This window comes from Phodopus roborovskii, unplaced genomic scaffold (genome assembly GCF_943737965.1).
Source record: "Phodopus roborovskii unplaced genomic scaffold, PHOROB, whole genome shotgun sequence".
NCBI classification, from domain to species: Eukaryota; Metazoa; Chordata; class Mammalia; order Rodentia; family Cricetidae; genus Phodopus; species Phodopus roborovskii.
Window position 1 is genome coordinate 5,936,939 of NW_026126485.1, and position 25,114 is coordinate 5,962,052.

The window sequence follows — 25,114 nt, forward strand, 5'->3', positions numbered from 1 at the left end:
TAAGGCCAACAAGCCGCAGAGCCCAGTGTCTGAGGATCCCATACCCTCTTCCTGCCCCTGTGTGCCGGACCATGCACATTGTACACTTACACATTTGCAGGCAAATAGTCATATACATGAAATAAAAACAAATCCTTTTTTAAAGTTACATAGTAAGTAGATGCCAGAGCCATCAGAACCAGTACACAGACCACAGGCATCTGACACCAGCATAATAGGCTACTCCTATAAAATGCTGTTAAGAATCTAGGATGGCCTGGCCTCTTAGTTTAGTCACCTTTATTTTTAAATACGGTAGGTTCCCACAACTTCTCCCAATATGTTCTCAGAAATAAAGTTGTTTATTGGCTAGAGGTGAGTCTGGGCTCAATTGGGGCGGCCTCTCCCCTACAACCTCCCCCCACACACAAATCCCTGGGTTGGCCCCTGATCCCACTGCTCCTGTCTCCGGTTCCCATCGAGAGCACCCTTGGAGCTCTGATACACCCCCACCCATCCCCACCATGAGCCTGCCCCTCCTACCCTGTGCCCTACCCTGCCCACTGTCCTGCCACTCTGTTTGAGCCCTGGGACAGAGGGTGGAGCCAACAGTCCACCCTACTTCAGAGACTTCTCAGAGCAACTCTGAACAAAGGAGACCTGCCTATCCACGCGGGACCACCCGTAATTTCCACCTGCTTGGTCTCTGACCCCACCTCCAGTCCTCTGCTGGAGTCCATGGCCCCTCCCAGAGATCCGCCTATCTCTGCAGGTCAACTCTGAGTTCCCACCAGCAAGATCCTTGACCCCCAAAGCAGGGCCTCTGCTAAAGAAAGAGGCCTCAGCTAGAGTGTGCCAGTTTCCAGTGAGATCCGACTATCGTGCAAAAACTTCCCAAGTTTCAGCTCAGTCTTTGTCCTCTTCCGCCAGCCATTAGCTAGAGCTATTGGCTAGAGGCATCTTCTACTGGATCCTCAGCCCTGACCCTGTCTGCTGAGAGACCTCCTATACAGCTTGGACCACCCAGAGCTACAGATATTGAATCTCTGACCATAGAGAGAGGGGGAGACCCCACCAACACCTATTGGAAGAAGCTATGGGAAGACGGCAATACAAGAAAACACCTAACAACAGAAAGACAAGCATGACACCACCAGAATCTAGGGAATCTACACCAACTAGAATGGAACACAACAACAAAGCAGAGGAAGCAGAAGGGAACGACTTAAACATTACTCTCATAAAAATGATAGAGGCCCTCAAAAAAGATGTGAGAAAATCCCTTAAAGAAATGGAAGAAAAAAACAAACAAAAAAATGGAAGAAATGAACAAATTCCTTAAGGAAAGTAAAGAAAGTACAGAAAGCCAAGAAAAACAATTAACCAGGTGAAGGAAACAGTTCAAGACTTGAAAACTGAAATAGAGAAAATAAAGGTAACACAAACCGAAGGAATGCTGGAAATAGAAAAACTGGGCAAAAAATCGGGAACTACAGACACAAGCATAACCAACAGAATTCAAGAGATCGAAGAGAGAATCTCAGGCACAGAAGATAAACTAGAAGAAATAGATTCATCGACCAAAGAAAATCATAAATCCAACAAATCCATAACACAAAACATCCAGGAAATGTGGGACACCATGAAAATGCCAAACCTAAGAATAATAGGTATAGAGGAAGGTGAGGAAGCCCAGCTCAAAGGTGCCAAAAACATATTCAACAAAACCATCGAGGAAAACTTTCCCAATCTGAAGAAGGGCATGCCCATGAAAGTACAAGAAGCATACTAAACACCAAATAGGCTGGACCAAAGAAAAAAGGCCCCTCGACATATAATAATCAAAACACCTAGCATACAGAATAAAGAAAGAATATTAAGAGCAGTGAAAGAAAAAGAACAGGTAACATATAAAGGCAGAAAATCAAAATTACACCTGACTTCTCCATGGAAACCCACAAGGACAGAAGGTCCTGGATAGATGTTCTACAAGTATTAAGAGACCACAGATGCCAGCCTAGGCTACTATATCCAGCAAAACTCTCAATCACTACAGATGGAGAAAACAAGATATTTAATGACAAAACCAGATTTTCCCAATATGTAACTACAAATCCAGCCCTACAGAAAGTATTGGAAGAAAAACTCCAACCCAAGGAAGGTAACTATGCCCACAAAAATGTAGGCAACAGATAATCCAACTACACCAGAAACCAAGGGTAAAGAAGAACAAATATATTCACAATAGCACTGCCAACAACAAACCTAAATCAAACAAGCATCAACAATCAATGGTCCTTACTCACCCTCAACATTAACTCACCTATAAAAAAAACACAGGCTAACAGAATGGATATGAAGACAGAATCCATCCTTCTGCTGCATACAAGAAACACATCTAAGCTTCAAAGATAGACATTACCTCAGGGTAAAGGGTTGGGAAAAGATTTCCAATCAAATGGAACCAAGAAGCAAGCAGGCATGGTTATCCTAATATCTAACAACTTAGACTTCAAACCAAAATTAATCAAAAGAGATGAAGACAGTCATTTCGTATTCATCTCAGGAGAAATCCATCAACACAAAGTCTCAGTTCTGAACATCTATGCCCCTAATACAAAGGCACCCACATTTGTAAAAGAAACACTACTAAAACTCAAAGCTCATATAAAACCTCACACACTTATAGTGGGAGACTTCAATACACCACTCTCAACACTAGACAGGACCACAAATCAGAAACTCAACCAAGAAACAAAAGAACTAATAGAAGTTAAGTCTCAACTGGGTTTAACAGACACCTATAGAACATTCCATCCAAACACAGAATATACCTTCTTCTCTGCTCCATATGGAACCTTCTCTAAAATCAACCACATACTAGGTGGCATAACAAACCTCAACAGATACAAGGGAATAGGAATAGTCCCCTGTATCTTATCAGACCATCATGCTTTAAAATTGGAATTCAACAACAACACAAATAGCAGAAAACCTGCAAACTCATGGAAACTGAACAATGTGCAATTGCACCACACCTGGGTCAAAGAAGAAATAAAGAAAGAAATTAAGGACTTTCTAATATTCAACGAGAATGAGGACACAACATACCCGAACTTATGGGACACCTTGAAGGCAGTGCTACCAGGGAAGTTCATTGCACTAAGTGCCCATATGAAGAAAACAGAGGATGGTCACATAAGAGAATTAACAGCGCAACTGAAAACCTTAGAACAGAGAGAAGCGAACTCATCCCCTAGGAGTAGACTCCAGTAAATAATCAACTTTAGGGCTGAAATCAACAAAATAGAAACCAGGAAAACAATACAAAAAATCAATGCAACAAAGAGTTGGTTTTTTGAGAAAATCAACAAGATAGACAAACCTTTATCCAAATTAACGAAAAAGCAGAGACAGAACATGCAAATTAACAAAATCAGAAACAAAAAGGGGAACATAACAAGGAACACAGAGGAAATCCAGACAATTTTCAGGTCATACTTTGAAAATCTGTATTCCACAAAAATTGAAAATTCAAAGGAAATGGACAAATTTCTGGATAGCTATCACTTACCAAAATTAAATCAAGAACAGACAAACAACTTAAATAGACCTATAACCCGCAATGAAATAGAAGCAGTCACCGAAAGCCTTCCAACCAAAAAAAGTCCAGGGCCAGATGGATTCAGTGCAGAATTCTACCAGACATTCAAGGAAGAACTAATATCACTACTCCTCAAACTGTTCCACAAAATAGAAACAGAAGGTTCATTGCCAAACTCTTTTTATGAGGCCACAATAACCTTGGTACCCAAGCCTCACAATGACACAACTAAGAAAGAAAACTACAGACCAATATCCCTGATGATCATCCATGCAAAAATACATCAGAGAAATCATCCACCATGACCAAGTAGGCTCCATCCCTGGAATGCAGGGATGGTTTAACATATGAAAATCTATCAACGTGATCCACCATATAAACAAACTGAAAAAGAAAAACCACATGATTATCTCTCTAGATGCTGAAAAAGCCTTCGACAAAATTCAACACCCTTTCATGATAAAGGTCTTGGAGAGGTCAGGAATAACAGGAACATACCTAAACATAATAAGAGCAATATACAGCAAACCAACTACCAACATCTTCTGTTGGAAACCAAAGCAAACAGCCATACATAAACTGAGTCAAAGTAGATCTCAGATGCAGAGGGAGAGGACAAGACCAGGCGGCAGAAACACATAGAGACAGCATACCTGAGCAAGGAGGAGCTAACGGGCCACCAGACTGATAGCTGGGAAGCCAGAATGGGACTGACTCAGGCCACCCTGAATATGGGTCTCAGCCAGAAGGACTGAGCAGTCTAAGGGACCTCAGACAATGGAACCAGGATGTATCCCTGGTGCACAAAAGGACCTTGCTAACACATCCCCAATGGAGGGATAACTGCCTTAACCTAGAGACAGGAGAGAAGCCCTATTCCCTACATCACATGACCTGTCAGATCTACATGACCCCAACTGGATGGCATTCCCCTACATATGGAATTGGGGTGGGGGGATGGGAGGGGAGGGTGGTTAGAGTTCATGTGAGAGGGCAAGAGGGTAAAAGGGAGAGAAGGAGGGAGAGAGACAAGGAGGGAGGGAGGGGGGAAGGAGGGAGGAAGGGAGAGGGAACTGGGATCAACATGTAAAATAATAAATTAAATTAAAAAAATGCTTTGACTCCAAAATTTAAGTTCAAGGAAAAGTTACTAGGGAAAAGGATTTCTATTTTTTTTTCCACAGAAAATGAAAAGCAATGGATTCCTTCCAGACTAATGTGGTTTGATCACACCAGACTGCCTGAAACAGAGTACCAGGTGATCCTACATTCAAAACAGCTGGACAAAGCAGCCTTACAGACTACAGCCAGGATTTCTGCATCTTCTTAGAATCCCCCATGACAGCTCCCCTTACCAGCAGGAAGTAGTTTGGAAAGAACGATGCCCAAATTCCCAAAGATTGTCTATAAATGTTTATTTTCATTTAAATGGACTTGGTTATATATAAAAAAAATCACTATATCCATTTAAAAAAAAAGCTGGGTGTGGCCCCCTCATGCTCCTGTTATACCAGTGCTGTAGAGAGGAAGCACCAAGACACACAGATCACTGGGACACTGGCTGCCAGTGTAGATGCAGGTTCAGTGAGAGACCCTGTCTCAAGGAGTATACACCTTTAGCAAAACCTAGTTTTGTTTAAAATGTACAAATCCTAGAGAGAATGAAATATATCACTTCTGTCACTTTATGGCATAAGTCAACGCTTAACATAAAGTTCATACAATTCAGTGTCAGGTGGTGCAAAAGATTGTCTTATGCACTGTTACAAAATACCACCGGTTAAACCATGAATTTCCCAACAACAAAGATAAAAAGAAATGTGTTTTCTTCCATTAAAAATACAGCATGCATTGTACTACGCTCTGCTTCCTTTAGTTTTGTTTTGTTGGGGTTTTTGTTTCCTTCTTTCTTTCTTTGTTTGTTTGTTTTATTTTGTTTTCCCAAGACAGGTTTCTCTGTATTGCTTTGGAGCCTGTCCTGGAACTTGCTCTGTAGACCAGCTGGCCTTGAACTCACAGAGATATGCCTGCCCCTGCTTCCAGAGGATGGGGATTAAAGGTGTGTGCCAACAATGCCCAGCATATGCTCTGCTTTTTTAATACACTCTACTTTTGTTGTAACATATTTAAATATGTATGTTGGTGTAGCATATTAAACCTAGATAATGTTTCGAGTTTTACCATGTCATCTTTTTAATTTTTCTATATGATTCTCTTACTTTTCCACTGTATGAAAATGGACCACTAATATACATTCAAAAAATCATATATGGCATACACATTGACTCTTCTTGAGAGACAGTGGAACAATACAAGATAAGTGACATTTCCTCAACTTCAGGGATCATCCTGATATTGTAGTTTAGAACCCCACCTTTCTCTGTATTGGGCTTTCTCTCCAGAAAAACCTGAATCAGAAAGTAAGTAAATAAATACATAAATAAGGTTTAACTTGCTATGATGGCTAACATTCAAAATTGCAATGAAATCAGTCTTGCTAAAGCCTAACAGAAGAAATCCTGTGTGGCTTTCCATCCCAGCCCATGGACAAGGAGCTGAAAGGGTTGTTCTCCCTCGGTCATATCTCATCTTTACTCTCACAGCCTCCGGGTGTCATGAAGCATTGGTGACATCTCCACAAGTCATTTATGAGAACAGAGTTTGATCTCTGATGTCTATGGCCCCCACATCAGCAGGTCAGGCAATAAGCTGGGCTCTGGAAGCCAGGGCAGGGGCAGGGATAGGCTTGCATCTTTGTTGCCAGGCAACCATTGCTACTGCCTGAACCTCTCAATTTATGGTCACTATGCTCCCCCTCCAGGCAGTGCTAGGCAATCTCTGAAATTCAACAATGGGATTGTACCATTTTAGAAAGGACATGACCAAAATAGAGTCTTCTACCCCTATGTCTATGGAAGTAATTTTAAAGCTAAGAAGTTGAACAAATAGGTTAAAAAGAACTATTGATTTCCTATAAATCAGCATTATAAGAATAATTAGAATTCAAAAATAAAGTACTGTCTCCAATAGCATGCCCTCAAATTGAAGTCATTAAATAAAATTCCAGAAAAATCTATATAGATACATGTTCATAAAGCCTTGAAATGAAGTGCCAATAAGTCAAGAGTTGATAAATGAATGCAGAACAATTCTTTGGTTAGCTGCAGTGAGGCTGAATCACAGTACCCCTTCTTTCTAACTTGATGCATATATATTCAGCACACTAAATCCTCAGCAAAAAAAAAAAAGCAACCATTTCTAACCCTACAGCAGATATGTAAAACTGCAGACTGCAGACATACATCAAGCAGGCACATATACCCAGATCCACCATCTAAGTCTTCAGTAGTGAAGAGTGTTCACTGTTGATAATAGGATGGATGGATGGATGGATGGATGGATGGATGGATGGATGGATGGAAAGAAAGAAAGACAAGGAAGGAAGGAAGGCAGGCAGGCAGGCAGGCAGGAAGGAAGGAAGGAAGGAAGGAAGGAAGGAAGGAAGGAAGGAAGGTAAGAGCCCAGATTAGAACAGAATAACTACAGACAATTGATTTTGCCAACAGAACAAAGGTAAACCAATAGAGACAAATATGTCTGGTCCACAAATGGAAATACTGAAATTGGAAAATATAAGAAAATAAACACAGGCAGGAGCTTCATTGCATTCCTATAATTTTACTTAAAATAATTCATAGATTTGCCAATGTTTGAAATAAAACACAAAAGAAAGTCTGCATGTTCTTGAGTTTACAGTATTTTTAATGTGATACTAAAAGTTGATACATAAAAACAAATTAATGTAGACTTGACCAAAACTTACAATGTTGGCCCTAGTATATAATTTGGTTGATAGTGTCATTTATAAAGTCCTGAGTTCAATCCCCAGCACTTCATAAAGCCAGACATAGTGGCACATGAAAGGTAGAGACAGGATAATCAGGAGACTAGGCCATCATCAGCAACACAGGAAGCCTGAGCCCAACTTGGGCTGAGTAAAAAAATAGGCCCACCTTCTAGTGCCCTGCTCAGAGACTTCTGGGGACTGGTCACAGGGGGACTCATCCTGGTAGACCTGGCAGGCCAGCCTATCCAAAGTCTGCCAGCTTCCTAGTCCTGTCTCCACCCACAGAAGGAGCCCACTTTCCAGTGTCCTGCTCAGAGCCTCCTGGGGACTGGGGACTACACACAGGGTAAACCATCACAGCAGAAAAGCCTATCTAGAGTCTGCCAACATCCTAGTCCAGCCTCCACCCACTGGAAGACAAGAACCATCAGAATACTGGACCTGCTTGCACCCACAGGAAGAGAACCTTGGTCCCATACCCACCAGGAGAGGGATACGCCACCAGCATGCACAGGAAGAAGGGATGGGTAGACAACAATATAAGAACACAATGAACAACAGAAAGATCAATAGATGCTAACAGAGTATAGGAACTCTACACCAGCAAGACCTAAACATCCCAACACAGATAAAGTAGAATGACCCTAAAAACAACTTTATAAGAATGATATAGACCCTCAATAGGTAATCAGAAAATCCCTTAAAGAAATGGAAGAAAAAACAAAGAAGAAAATCAAGAAATGGAAAAGACAAACCAAAAATTGCAACAAACAATACAAGGCTTGAAAGTTGAAAAAGAGGCCAAAAAAAAAAAAAAACAGTCTGAGGGAATGCTGGAAATAGAAAAGCAAGGTAAATGATCAGAGATGGAAGAGAATCTCAGGTGTTGAAGATACACTAGGAGAAACAGATTCATTAACCAAAGAAAATCCCAAGTCCAAAAAATCCCTAACATAAAATATCCAGGAAATATGGGACACCATGAAAAGGTCAAACCTAAGAAAAATAGGTATAGAAGAAGGTAAAGAACCCCACCTCAAAGGTGCAGAAAACAAATTCAACAAAATCATAGAAGAAAACTTTCAAATAATAAATTAAAAAAAAAAAACGCTTTGACTCCAAAATTTAAGTTGAAGAACAAGTTACTGGGGAAAAGTATTTCTACTTTTGTTTCCACAGAAAATGAAAAGATGTGGATTCCTTCCAGACTAATGTGGTTTGATCACGCCAGACCACCTGAAACAGAGTACAAGCTGATCCTACATTCCAAACAGCTGGACAAAACAGCCCTGCAGACTACAGCTAGGATATCTGAATCTTCTTCGAATCCCCCAAGACAGCGCCCCTTACCAGCAGGAAGTATTTTGGAAAGAACGACGCCCAAATTCCCAAATATTGTGTATAAATGTTTGTTTTCATTTAATTGGACTTTGTTATATAAAATTAAATAAAAATAAATAAAAAAAAAAAAAAAGAAAAAAGAAAACTTTCCCAACCTAAAGAATGACATGCCAATGAAAGTACAATAGAGTGGACCATAAGAAAGTTCTCTAGCCACATAATGATCAAAACACCAAACATACAGAATAAAGAAAGAATATTAAGAGCAGCAAAGGAAAAAGGCCAAGTAACATATAAAGGCAGACCAATAAGAATTACACCTGACTTCCCCATGGAAACATTGAAGGCCAGAAGGTCCTGGATAGATATTCTACCAACACTAAGAGACCATGGATGCCAGCCCAGACAACTATACCCAGGAAAGTTTTCAATCACTGTAGATGGAGAAACCAAGATATCCCATGACAAAACAATTTTAAAAATACATATCAACAAATCCAGCCCTACAGAAAGTTCTGGAAGGAAAACTCCAACTCAAGGAAGCTAACTACACCCACAAAAACATAGACAATAGATAATCCCACTTTACCAACAGCCAAAAGAAAAAAGGGGGGTGGGGAATCTACACACGATACCACCACAAATAACAAATCCAAAACAAACAAGAATTGACGGAAGATGTCAATCTGTAAATATGTTTCTCTTATTGGTTAATGAATAAAGCCCTGTTGGCCAATAGGAAAGCAAGATAGGTGGGACTAGGAGACAAGGAGAATTCGGGAAGAGGTAGGAGGAGATTCAACATGTAGGATTAAGAGAGCAGAACTCCGGATCCTCTCTCCGGTAAGATAAGACACGTGGAAATGCATAGATTGATAGAAATGGGTTAATATTTAAGTAAGAGCTAGCCAATAAGAAATGCTGGTAATAGGTCAACAGCTTTATATCTAATACAACATCTCTGCGTGTTATTTGGGCTGATGAGGCCATGGGACCAGGCTGGCAGGAAAACTGCTCATAACAAAGAATTAACAATCAACAGTAATTAGGATCCCTCATTATTAATGATCTTAACTCACCTATAAAAAGACACAGGCTAACAGAATGGATGAGAAGACAGACTCCATCCTTCTGCTGCATACAAGAAACACAACTCAAAGACAGATGTTACTTTAGAGTGAATGATTGGGGAAAGAGTTTCCAATCAAATGGTCCCAAGAAACAAGCAGGTGTAGCAATCCTAATATTTAACAAATTAGACTTTAAACTAAAATCAATAAAAAGAGAAGAATAAGATAATTTCTTATTCATCACAGAAGGAGTCCATCAAGATGAAGTCTCAATTCTGAATATCTATGACCCAAATACAAAGGCACCAACATTTCAACACCTCACTCTCAACATTAGACAGGACCACCAGACAGAAACTTACCAAAGACACAAAGGAACTAACAGAGGTAATTACAGAAATTATGGATTTCACAGATATTTATAGAACATTCCATCCAAACACAAAAGAATATACCTTCTTCTCAGCGCCACATGGAACCTTCTGTAAAATTGACCACATACTCAGCAATGTAGCAAACCTTAATAGGTACAAAATGGAATAACTCCCTATGTCTTATCAGACCACCACACCTTAAAGTTAGAATTCAACAACAACACAAACTGCAGAAACACTACGAATTCATGGAAATTGAACAATGCACAATTATGCCATTCCTGGGTCAAGGAAGAAATAAAGGAAGAAATGAAGGGCTTCCTAGAATTCAATGAGAATGAAAACATGATACCCAAACCTATGGGATACTTTGAAAGCAGTGCTAAGAGGAAAGTTCATAGCACTAAGTGCTCACATGAAGAAATTGGAAAATAGTCACATTAGAGAATTAACAGCACAACTAAAAGCTCTAGAACAAAAACAATCAAAATCACCTCCTAGGAGAAGACACCAGGAAATAATCAAATTGAGGGCTGAAGTCAATAAAGTAGAAACAAAGAAAACAAAACAATCAATGTAACGAAGAGTTGTTTCTTCAAGAAAATCAACAAGATAGACAAACCTTTATACAACTAGCAAAAGGCAGAGAGAGAGAGAGAACATGCAAATTAAGAAAATCAGAAATGAAAAGGGGGATATAACAATGGATATGAGAAAATCAAGAGAATCTTCAGGTCATACATTGAAAACCTGTACTCCACAAAATTCGAAATTTAAAGTAAATGGACAATTTTCTGGATAAATATCACCAAAATTAAATCAAGAACAGATAAGCAATTTAAATAGACCTATATCCCCTAATCCCCTAATGCAACAGAAGCAGTCATCAAAAGTCTCACCAAAAAAAAAAAAAAAAAAAAAAAAAAGCGCCCAGGCCAGATCTTTCAAGCCGGAATTCTACCAGAAATTCAAAAAAGAGCTAATACCAAAATACTCCTCAAAGTGATCACACAATAGAAGCAGAAGGGTCATTGCCAAACTCTTTTTACAAGGCTCCAATTACCTTGATACCCAAGCCACACAAAGACACAACTAAGAAAGGGAATTACAGTCCAATATCCCTCATGAACATTTATACAAAAATACTCAATAAAATACTGGCAAAGCAAACCCAAGAACACATCAGAAAAATCATACACCATGGTCAAATAGGCTTCATCCCAGGGATGCGGGATTGTTCAACATATGAAAATCCATCAATGTAATCCACCATATAAACAAACTGAAAAAGAAAAACCATGGGATCATCTCACTAGATGCCTTTGACAAAATCCAATACCCCTTCATGATAAAGGTCTTGGAAAGATCAGGGATAACAACAATAATTGCTAACATAACAAAGGCAATATACAGCAAACCAACAGCCAGCATCAATCTAAATGGAGAGAAACTCAATGTGATTCTTCTAATATTGGGAATGAGACAAGGTTGTCCACTCTCTCTGTATCTCTTCAATATTGTACTTGCAGTTCTAGCTAGAGAAATAAGACAATGAAAGGAGATCAAGGGGATACAAATTGGAAAAGAAGAAGTCAAAATGTCTCTATTTGTAGAGGATATGTTAGTTTACATAAGTGACCCAAAAACTCTACCAGGGAACTTCTATAGTTGACACACCTTCAGCAAAGCATCAAGGTACTAGATTAACTGAAAAAAATCAGTAACCCTACTATATACAGACGATAAAAGGGCTGAGAAAGAAATCAGAGAAACATCACCCTTTACAATAGCCACAAACAACATAAAATATCTTGGGGTAATGCTAATCAAACAAGTTAAAGACATGTGTAGCAAGAACTTTGCATCTTTAAAGAAAGAAATTAAAGAAGATGCCAGAAAATGGAAAGATCTCACATGCTCTCGGATAAACAGGATCATCATAGTAAAATGGCAATCTTGCCAAAAGCAATCAACAGATTCAATGCAATCCCCAGCAAAATCCCAGCACAATTCTTCACAGACCTTGAAAGAACAATACTCAACTTTATATGGAAAAACAAAAGACACAGGATAGCCAAAACAACCCTGTACAATAAAGAAATTTCCTGAGGCATCACCATCCCTGACTTCAAGCCCTATTATAGAGCTACAGTCCTGAAAACAGCTTGGTATTTGCACAAAAATAGGCAGGTAGAACCAATGGAATTGAATTGAAAACCCTGATATTAACCCACACATCTATGGAACACTTGATTTTTGACAAAGAAGCTAAAATTATACAACGGAAAAAAGAAAGCATCTTCAAAACTGGTGCTAGCATAACTGGATGCTGACTTATAGAAGACTACAGATAGATCCATATCTATTGTCATGCACAAAACTTAAGTTCAAGTGGATCAAAGACCTCAACATAAATCCAACCACACTGAACCTCTTAGAAGAGAAAGTGGGAGGTACCCTTGAACAAATTGGTACAGGAGACCACTAAACATAATACTGGTAGCACAGATATTGAGATCAACAATTAATAAATGGGATCTCATGAAATTGAAAAGCTTCTGTAAAGCAAAGTACACAGTCAACATGACAAAATGGCAACCCACAGAATGGGAAAAGATCTTCACCAACCCCACATCTGACAGAGGGCTGGTCTCCAAAATATACAAAGAAATCAAGATGCTAGTTACCAAATAATCCAATTAAAGTGAAGTACAGAACTAAATAGAGAATTCTCAATAGAGGAATCTAAAATGGCTGAAAGACACTTAAGAAAGTGTTAAACATCATTAGCCACCAGGGAAATGCAAATCAAAAGAACTCTGAGATACTGTCTTATTCCTGTCAGAATAGCTAATATCAAAAACACCAAAGACAGTTTATGCTGGAGAGAATGTGGAAAAGGGGGTACATTCCTCCACTGCTGGTGGGAGTGTAAACTCCTACAGCTACTTTGGAAATCAGTATACTTGTTCCTCAAAAAATAGGAATCAGCAAGATCCAGCAATTCCACTATTAGTCATATAACCAAAGGTTGCACATTCATACAACAAGGACATCTGTTCAGTTATGTTCACAGAAGCATTATTTGTAATAGCCATAACCTGGAAACAACCTAAATGCCCCTCAACTGAATAATGAATGGAGAAAATGTGGTACATTTACACAATGGAGTACTATTCAGTGGAAAAACACAATGGAATCTTGAAATTGGCAGGCAAATTGCTGGAACAACAAGAAATCAACCTGAGTGAGGTAACCCAGTCACAAAAGGATAAACATGATATGTACTCACTCATATATGGATTTTAGACATGGAGCAAAGGATCACCAGTCTACAATCCACACATCCAGAAAAGCTAGAAAACAAGGAGGACCCTAAGAGAGACATGCATGGTACCCTGGAGAAGTGGAATGGGACAATATCTCCTGAGCAAATTAGGAGCATTGGGGAAGAGGAGAAGGGGTTAGGATAAAAAAGAAGGGGAGAAGAGGAGGGGAGAGGAGGTCCTGAGGGAGCAGGAAGATTGAGTCAGGGAAAGAATAGGGGAGAGCAAGAAAAGAAATATCATAATAGAGGGAGCCATTTAGGTTTAAAGAGAAATCTGGCACTAGGGAAATGTCCAGAGATCTACAAGAATGACCCCAGCTAACAATCTAATCAATAAATGCCCTTTCCAGATAATGAGATTGATGACTACCTTATATGCCATCCTAGAGCCTTCATCCAGTAACTGATAGAAGAAGAAGCAGACACCCACAGCTAAACACTGAGCTGAACTCCTGGAATACAGTTGCAGAGAGGGAGAAGTAATGAGCAAAGATGTCAAGACCAGGCTGGAGAAACCCACAAAAACAGCTGACCTGAACAAGGGGGAGCTGATGGACCCCAGTGTAATAGCTGGGAAACCAGCATAGGACAGATCTAGACCCCCTGAATGTAGGTGTTTGTTAGGAGAACTGTGCAGTCTGTAGGGCCTCTGGTAGTGGCTCAGTATTTATTCCTAGTATAGGAATGGACTTTGGGAGTCCATTACACATAGAGGGATACTATCTCAGCCTAGGTACATGAGGGAGGACCTAGGCCCTGCTCCAAATGCCTCACCATCCCTGGGGGGGCAGAAAGGTGATGGGATGGGGGTTGGAGATGGGACAGGGGAGGTGCGGAGGGAGAGGAAATTGGGATTGACATGTAAAACAAACTTGTTTCAAATTTAAATTTAAAAAAGGAAAAAGTTATTAAACTAATGTAGAGTCTACTTTTTAAGAAGAACAAAGAGACTGGGAGAAAATATTTTAAAAATACTTTCTAAAAATATTCAAATTGTACAATAAACTCTAAAACTCAACAAAAGAAGACACAAATGTGATTTAAAGATAAATGAGGGCTGAATCAACTAGTGGCACAGGTATACAATCTCAGCACTCCAAGAGCTAGGCAGGGGTATCATGCATTCTCAGACAGTCAGGACTACAAGGTGTGGCTAGGGTTATAGCTGAGTGATAAGTAGGTTCTTAGCAATCCCAGGGCACTGGGTTCAATCCCCAGCACCCATAAACCAGTTAGTAAAGGTCTAAATAGACACTTAAAAATGAAGATGTGTAGATGGCAGAAAAAGCATACAAAACGCCTAAAATTTATTCTGCTGAGAGATGAAAGCAAATTAAAATAACATTGGGTAGCAGTGTGTATCTAATAAATTGTTAAAATCTAAAAGCAGAAATAGAATTGCAGCAAGAATTCTTATCCATTGCTGGTGGAATAAGCAATGGTATGTCACTGTGGAAGACAGTTTTCTAAATATAGTCTTATAGATGAGACAATTATATACAGAGCAATTAAATAATTTCTCAGAATTAAGTCCAAACCAGCGTGCAAGCTGCAGGCAGCAATATAGAATGTAGCCTTCACAACGGCCAGCAAAGACCTTCAGTGGTAAGTAAGTAGCGTAGCTAGGGAGCATCCATGAGAGAATACGGGGATGAGATCTGAAGCCACACAAAAACAGTGAAGCGTGGCTAATGATGTAGATGGCAAAATACAATATATGCATACACATAGCCCTTGGTTCAATCTCCAGCACATAAGAAGACAAGGGGGAGGGAAACAAAAGAGGGAGGGGCAGGAGGGAGAAAAGGAGGGATGGAAGGAAGAGTGGTGGCGATAAATGTATATATACTGCTAAGAAAAAGAAGTCAATCTAAAGAGGATATATACCACATGATTCCAATTACATGACAGGGTGGAAAGAGGGAAGGGCACATGGGTACCAGCTCTGCGAGTGATGGTGGCTGTGAGTTGAGTGGGGACATGGGATGAAAAAGAGTAGGCGAGACTGTGAAGTATAAGGGAAAATCTGGGAGTACATAGTGCCAGCATGAATGAAGAGTGCTTGTCACTCTAAGCTAGAAGATCTTTCACTACACATAGAACTATAATGGGACTATCTCTGAATAAGGGTTTTAGGTGAGAGCAAAAGCACTATATATAAGAATTTAACATTTAAATCACTTCTTACTATGATAAAAATACACAACTTAAATTTCCTCTTTAATTTTACACTGAAATTATACTGAAATTCAAATCACATAAAAGTTATCATTTCAACTATTTTGAGATTATGGTTCAGTGGAAGTCAGTCGAATATGTTAGCACACTATGGGTTTATAACCTCCCCCCCCCCATCAATGCTTGGAGTTCAGGTTCTCCATGCTCTCGCCAACTCTGGCTATTTCTTCTTTGTGACTAATAGTCACACTAGAGAGTATGATATAAAGACTGTTGAGGGTTCTATTCTAGGTGACTAGTGGCTGTAATAGTCATGATCCTTCCATATATTTACTGGCTTGGAATTGGTGGTGGCCTCTTGAATATGACACTAAAAGCATAGAAAACAAAAGGAAAAGATTGATCATGGAACTTCCTTGATACTGAAAATTTTTGAAACCAAAGGGCACTATAGATAAAGTAGAAGAGATACCAATCCTAGTGTGTAAAGGCACTGCTACCAACCCTAACAGCTTGAATTCAATCACTGGGATCCAAAGCATGTAAAGGCAGGACCAATTCCTACAAGTTGTGTTCTGATTACCATACACTACTGTGGCATGCATGCACATGCACATGCACATACATGCACATGCATACACGCACACACACACACACACACAAATAAGTAAATATGTAAAAGTATAATTAAAGGAGCTGGAGAGATGGCCCAAGTGGTTAAGAGCAATTGCTGCTCTTGCAAAGGATCCAAGCTTGGTTCCCAATGCCTACATTGAGAGGCTCACAACAGCTATAACTCCAGATTTTGGGGGATCCAATGCTCTCTTCTGGCCTCCTCTGGCACTTCACTCACATACATAAACATACATTCAGACATACACATATAAACATAATTAAAAATAAAATCTAAAATTTTTCTTTAATGTTTTAAAGTTGTTTTAGAAATTTCTGTGTGTCTGCATGTACTAGGCATGCTCAGTTCTGGGAAGTGGATTTATGCCTCTACTTTTACACTTGTTCAGAGCTGAAGCTGCCTATGCTCACATCTGGCCTCATTCCTCCATTCTCTGGATGCTAAAGATCCATTCTGGGGTCTACATTCACTTTTATTCCCCAGGGTCCTGCCTCTGGAAGACTCCCCTCAAGTACTCATGTGAAAACACATGAAGCAAGTACAAACTGAACCAGAAGGGTCTTCATCATTTAGATGGCGTTTTTTCTATTTTAAAATTTTATTTTCATGTAGATGAGCGTTTTGCTGCATGTACATCTGTGTAGCGCATGTGTGCCTGGTACCCACAGAGGTCAGAAGAGGTTATCAGATTCCCTAGGACAGAAGTTAAAGACAGTTGTGATCTGCCATGTGAGTGTGGCGATAGAATTAAGGTCCTTTAAAAGAGCAATCAGTTCTCTTCACCACTGATCCACTTCACCACCCCCATTAGAACAGTTTCTGAAAGTGCTTTTTGTCACAGGCTATAAGGAACACCAGGGGCCCTTGTTAGGTGCCCCTCAATGTCTCAGCACTCTGATTTAGCCCTACTTGTTATTCAGTTGTCAAAACCTCCCAACAGAGTTCTGGAACTACAAGCATGAACCACCACATCCAGTTTATGCTGTGCAGGAAATAAAATCCAGGGCTTTGTGAATACTAGGTGAGCACACTATCAACTGAACTATAGCCTCAGCCCCTCCATGTACACACCCTGTAACACTCAAAATGCAGCATGAGGAAGGAAAGAAGGCACACAGACCATATATCTTATATCAGCTTTATTCCCAATCACCCCAAACAAGAAATATAATATCCAAATGTCATCCCCAGGAGAATGGTCTCTACACCATGCAATGCAAATCAGCAAAAAAGAGATCTACTGACACACCAACAACAGCATTTATGCTGAGTGAGAGAAGCCAGACCAAGACAAAAAGAGCAAAAATAGCATCAATACCCTAGCATGGACGATGATCATGCTTACATGAGAGTCCAGAAAACACAGCTGATCTTTAGTGACAGACCTGTGGTTCTGGGAAGAGTGAAGAAGACACAGGTGTCATAGTTATCTTCTGCTGTCAATTTGACACAAACATAAAGTTACCTGGGAAGAGTGAGCCTCACATGAAAAGTTTCCAAGATGAGAGTGGCCTGTGAGCATGCCTGTAGGACATTTTCTTACTTGCTAATTGATATAGTAGAGCTGGGCCCACTGTGGGTGTTGCCTACACAGGTGTCCCTAGCTTGTCTAAGAAAGGTACCTGAGCAAGCTAGAGGGAGCAAGCTAGTAAGAGTATTCCTCCATCAGCTCCTGCTTTGAGCTTCTGCCTTAACTTCCTGCCTAGGCATCTCTCAATGATAGACTGCAGTCTGTAAAGTAAAATAATCCATTTCCTTCCCCAAGTTGCTTCTGGTCATTGTGTTCTATAACAGCAACAGAGAAGCAAACTAGAACAACAGGTAACACATGAGAGCGTGCACATTTCCTTCATTGGAGTTGTAGCTTTGTCATGGGTGGGCATGCAAGAGATTTGTAGAAAACCACTGATTGTTCTGACTGGTCCTCAGATCACAGCAAAATGAGCAGGGTATGAGTAGGAATCAGAGAAAAGGCTGAGATTGTCCTGCAGACAGGTCAAGGCATGAGGGAACTGGGTTCAGTGGGTACGTCTGAGCCACAATAGCTCCTAATGTGTAGAGAAATGAGTGCATCTAGTGGACTAGAACGCCTCCCAATCTAGCTACTTCCACAAACAAAGTATGTAATTTAGGAAAGTGCCCCATTTTCTCTAATGCCACCCTTAATTCTCTCTCAAGTTGACGTGCTGTCTGCTTCCAGATTAGGGAAACTCCTGTAGCCTAGGGACTTAGTTAATGCTCCCAAAATGCTCGCTGTGTCTCAGAAGGTGCTTCTAGTCTTTCATTACAGTCCTTTGCAACAGTCCTTTGGCAAGTCCCATCATATCCATACTTCACAGGTCAGAGGTTATGGGAACTTATCATGATCACATACTTGGACAGTGCAGGTCCTCATAATGAGCCAAGTATGGGTGGCTTTTCCCCATAACTCTTTACTCCACATCTCTACCTTAAATTTTGTCTTAAAAGCATTTAAAAGTTGCTCATTCCTATGATATAGTCATCTATTGACATGTTTAAATACTGTACTTAGAAATTGTGTGTGAAGAGTTGTAGATTTGCATGCATTAAGGGAATAGATGTGTGAAGGCCAGAGATACCTTCCTCTGTCACTTCCCGTTACTCTGAGGTGGTCCACAGTGTCCTGTCACCTTATGGCTGACTTAACTTGTCTGTATTGACAATTTGGCTAGATTGGCCAGCAAGCTCTGAGGGTTCTCTGTCCATGCCTCCCTAGCCATGGGGTTACAGGCTTAAGCAGCTGCACCTGGCTTTTTACATGGGCGTTGTCACTGGAATTCAAACTCTAGTCCTCTTACTAACATTGCCAAGTACTTTACAGACTGAGCTGTATCCCTATCTTCCCAATTAGCAATATAAATGAGTGTACATGTGAGCATTCTGAGTTTAGTCATATAGAGTGGGTGTCATGGGTTCTTCTAGATACATCTTTTAATTCTTCTAATAGCCTTGTTAGTTGCTTGAATGTACATAGTGACACATTCAATTGATTGATACATTGCATTGCAAGTAGCTCTTTCTAACCCATACTCCAACTATTTACAGAATCAAGGTGTGTTAGCAGTTGAGAAGGTAACATGTAGCCTATTTAGCATTGTGGCCTATACTTCACATACTCTGAGACTCATTCTCCATGTGTATCAGAGCCAGTCAGGAGAGACTCTCTGAAAAGCAATGCATCAGTATATGTTTAAACTTTGCTGGGCAGAGTTAAGAACAGGAGGTGTGGAACATAAACTTCCCTATTTGAAACACAGCATTGAGCTGTAGAGAGTTGAGTCTGAGACATACTTGAATTCCATGTTTCTAGTCTGGAAGAATGAGTAGCTTATTGAGGTATCTAATGCATTCCATCCACTGTGCTACATTTTTAAGCTTTGTTTAACACAGGTAGGTATATGGATACTGTTGATTCTGCAACACAGTGTTTAGCATTGTGTGGTATGTATTTAAAACATTCTTCCTGGTTTGTGTTTAAATTTGGGCATTAACGAAGTTGGACATATGAGACCTTAAATGTGTTTACGTTTTTTAAAATAAATTTACTATGTATAAATGAGACTAGATGATATTATGGGCTATATGTTATAGATGGTTAAAAACTGGTGATATTGAAGCAGAACACAGCCATCATCACACAGACACCCCTGTTGCTGCTGCTGCTGATGATGATGATGACAAGAACAGCTAACATCAGCTCATTTTGCAAGAAAACTCCCCTTCCTTTCCCTTTTCTTCCTCTTCTTTCACCCCTCCTGTCTCTCTCCCTCTCTTTCTGTTTGTGCAGTGTGTGTTTTGCATGCGTGCGTGCATGCACGCGCATGTGGTGTTCATACATTTTGGAAATAATCTGGGGATATTATGTTCCCTTTGCAATGTAGTTGTGTAGCTGTTTGTTCACCTGCAGCCTATTGTTTTGATGGCTAGAGTTTTGTAAAATAACTTTAGGAAATCAGGAAGTATGACACCTCCAGTTTTGTTTTCTTTCTCATAAGTGTCTTGGTTATTGGGGGTCTCTTATGTTTCCCTACAGATTTTAGAGTATTGGGTTCTATTTCTGTGAATAATGCCTCAGGTATTTGACAGAGATTTATGACATCTGTAGATAGGTGTTATAGTCAGGTTTCTATGGTTGTGATAAAACACCATGACCAAAAGCAAAAACACTAAAATCAACCTACACAAGGATATTTACTGTCCAAATAGCCAGGATGGACTGCTGTAAGGCTAGCTACTGCTTCACACGAGTTACTCCTAACTACTTACTACTTTTTTACAGATAAATCCCCTGACTTTTAAGAAAGTACAAGGAAACAATTCACTCCCTTTCTTTCTCCAAATAATTATTTGTTTTTCCTACTAGACTAAGAAAGGAAAAGTCAGCATTGATAGCTGTTGCTTGCACAAACACATAGGAAAACAGTTGGCATATACTCTTTAAAGATATAGAAGCTTATAGAGAGAAAGAGAGAGAGAGAGAGAGAGAGAGAGAGAGAGAGAGAGAGAGAGAAAGAGAGAGAGAGACTTCAGGGGCTGGAAAGATGGCTCAGTCGTTAAGCTGCTCTTCTAGAAGTCCTGAGTTAGGTTCCCAGCGACTGCATTGTGGCTCCAAACCCATCCATAATGAGATCTGGTGCCCTTTTATGGCCTGCACAATAAACAAACAAACAAATAAATAAATAAATAAATAAATTACTTTTTTTATAAAATGAAACTTAAAATGTAAGCCTATACAAAACACTAGATTCTCTACTCCCCACAAAGTGAAGGGATCTACAACAGCATAGAGAAATAATTTAATGCCTTCCAGAACAGAACTCAGCTCTGTGAAGGCTTCCTGTTCTCTAAGGGCAACTCCTATGCCAACTCACAAAGCAGATGCTTCCACCTTTTATCTGTTTATGTGGTAGTTTTCTTGCATCTCTGGCTGAATGTCACCTACAAAGGCCAAGAGGTTATCCAGGACTTCATCCCTGTTGTGTTAGAAGTAGTTCTGGAGGATGGTCATCTTCCTCTGATTCTTCTGCACCTCACTGCTACAACTGCCATGGGATTCTAGTGCCATAGCTTCCTTCTCCCTCTGTACCATTCAGTCTCAGCTTGAGCTGCATCTTTGGCCCACTTTAGCCTCCATGCTACAGGCCTCAGACACCTTCGCAGGCTGCCCAATTCAAGGCTTGCAGGAACTGCTGGGTACCCTACAATTGACTTCCCATCTCTGCAGAGACTCTTAGCCAGAATGTCCTCTCAGCCTGCTTTCTTATATCATCCAGGACCATACACCCAGGAGTGATACTATTCCCTATGGAATGACCCTACCCACATCAATCAGCAGTCAAGAAAATGAGTCATAGGCTTGCCCACAGGCCATTCTGGTTGAGAGTGTTTCTCAGATAAGGTTCCCTTCTTCCCAAATGACTCTAGCTTGCATCAGGTTGACATAAAAACTAGCCAGAACACAAGGATTTGAATGAAATACCATTAGGAATGTAGTTAAAAAACTTTTTGTGTAACTTAAAAAACATTTTATGTAACTTGAAATATGATGCCTGAGCTTGCCACCAGCTAGCTCCAAGAGCTAGGCCTCAGAAGCAAACCTCAGTTCAGAGAGGAACCTGGTCCATTACAGACCCTGATATCCTAAGGAACTAACTCCAGGGGTTATAAACATTCTAGTGAACCAGCATGGATCTGTGAGAGTTCTGAGAGACAAAGCTACCACCCAGTGCAATGAAAAAAAAATGGAAATGGTCCCTAGAATCCCACTTTTTCCCAAGACTTGGGTGCTGTAGCCTCTCTGTTGATACCTATTAATGGGTAGTCCTGGCTTCAGTGACCATATGTTAACTTACAGCACAGTTGCTGGGCTCACAAAGGCCCACCTGTCAGCTACTCTCTGGCCTACACACCCAAGTAATTCCTGGACATTTGTTAGTGGCATCCTTCTATCCTGCCACAGTTTAAAGACTTCACAGTGGATGTATGTTGAACCTGCAAGTTTTCTAAGTTTCACCAAGAGGATTCCCCAGTGGAACACTGAAGAAGCACTTTCTCCTAGACAACTATTCTCTGCTTGGTGAGATGTCTATTAACTTTTATATCAGCATAACATTAGAAGGTGTTATGAAGAGCATGAGACTCAATCTCAGGGTCATGGGTTTGTGCCCCACATTGGGCACCATTATGTTATGAGTAAGGTTTTCCACTGCTGGTCTGGTCCCACCACCACACCAGCCCCAAATAACGCACAGATACATTGTATTAGATGTAAATACTGTTGGCCAGTTACTAGTTTCTTATTGGCTAGCTCTGTCTTAAATATTAACCCATTTCTTTTTATCTAAGTACTTCCTGTTGGCTTATCTTACTGGAGAGAGAAGCTGGCATTCTTCTCTCTCCGTCCTCCATCTTGAAACTCATCCCTACTACTTCCTCTCTCCTCCTTTCTCCTAATCCCACCTGTCTTGCTTTCCTATTGGCTAACAGTGCCTTATTCATTAACCAGTAAGAGAAACATATTTACATAATGACATCTCCCATCAACAAGGAACGTTTATGTGTGAATAAACTGAGTATATCCATAAGACAGCTCTTGTATGGGCATACTAAGTTCCAAGCACCATGGGCCTGCTCTCCTCAGAGACACAATTGGACCATATTGGCTCTTTTGACTCACAAGCATACACCATTTTCCCATTTATTTGTGTCTCATTCAATATCTTTCATCAGTGTCTTATAATTTTCAATGTGTGTATTTTTTGCTCCTTGACTAAATTGGTTCCTAATTGTTGTATTTTGTTTAACTAGAAGCTACCATAAATTAGATTATTCACTTGATTTCTTTTTTAAGATGCAACTGGTTTTACATAATGATTTTTTAATCCTGCAATTGAATGTATTTCCTTATTTTTATCTGAGGTCTGATCAGGACCTCACTATATAGCCCAGGCTGGTTTTGAACTCATGGCATTAGAAGACTGTCATTCCAGCAATATACCTTCTCAGCGTGTATGTAAGTATTCATGTCTTCCAGGAATAAGATTACCATGGTACTCAAAAAGCTGACCTACTACCAGTGAAAATCCAACCTGATAGATACTAAAATTCCCTTTGCATGGGAAATCTAAGTCATAGCATTAGGATGAAGCTTCAGGGCACTGTGGTAACAGCTAAAGGCTACAGTTAGCTTGTGGAAAACTTTGGGTGACAAAAGTATATTTATCCATGGTGGAAAAAATGCAATATTTTACCCCATTGTAAAACTATATGAAATTAATAGGATTTCCATAATGTCTATCTAGTACCTGATCACCTTAAATTAATAGTACATTTATAATATTCTTATTGAAATATAAAATATTTTCCCACTTTAGAACTCTTCACAAAAAATGGATTTAACAGAAAGGTATTTTATAAAGTTTTTTTAATTTTTACTTAATGTGTATGATTTTTTCCTGCATATATGCCTGTGTGCCATTTATATGCACACTAATCACTAAGGCATTTCTCTAGCCCCCATTGTTGTCTGTAAGACAGAGTTTCAAGTAGTCCAGGCTACTTGGAACTCATGATGTGCTGGGGATGACCTTAGCTCCTGGCCCTTCTTTCTCAGCCTCCCAACTACTGGTATTTGATACCACTTTGATTTAAACCTTATTGATTTTTCTGAATCCTCACTGCAGTCTCTCTGTTCAATCTTCTCTGCTCTCTCTTTCTCATTTCTTATCACTGTATATCTAAAATCACTCTGTATCCAGAGCATTTTGCCTCCTGTCCCAGGTATCTGTATCCCTGAGCATAACTGAAGCCTAGCAGTTAACTGACAACTCCTCAGAGAGCAGTTTGGGGGGCACTCTCTGATCTTCATCACATCAGTCAGGACCATTAAGTAGCTTTTCAGTTTCCTCCCAGAAGCACAGAGGAGAAGAAGGGGTTGCCTTGTCCTGGCTGTGGCCCACTGCTGGTGCCACTTCATTAGTCCCATCTGTTGGGTGAGAGAGGGTGCCAAGAGCCTATGTCTGTCTCAGAAAACCCTTCATGAAATCTGCAGCGAAAGACTCAGGCTGCAGAGCAGATCACCTTGTTCTTAAGAAAGATGAGCAAGAGGTCTCCTGTACCAATTTGATCAAGTGTACCTCCCACTTTCTCTTCTAAGAGGTTCAGTGTGGCTGGATTGATGTTGAGGTCTTCGATCCATTTGGACTTGAGTTTTGTGCATGTTGATAGATGGGTCTATCTGCAGTCTTCTACACACCATCATCCAATTGTGACAGCACCATTTGTTGAAAATGCTTTCCTCCTCCCATTGCATACTTTTAGCTGTTTTGTCAAAAATCAGGTGTCCATAGGTGTGTGGATTAATATCAGGATTTTCAATTCAATTCCATTGGTCTACCTGTCTATTTTTGTGCCATTACCAAGCTGTTTTCAGGACTATAGCTCTATAATAGAGATTGAAGTCAGGGATGGAGATGCCTCCTGAAGTTCTTTTATTGTACAGGGTTGTTCTGGCTGTTCTGGGTCTTTTCTTTTTCCATATAAAGTTGAACATAACACCAGTAGCACAGACACTGAGATCGACAATTAATAAATAGGACCTCCTCAAACTTGAGAAGCTTCTGTAAGACAAAGGACACAGTTGACAAGACCAAACGGCAGCTGACAGACTGGAAAAACATCTTCACCAATCCTACATCTGACAGAGTGCTGATCTCCAAAATATACAAAGAACTCAAGAA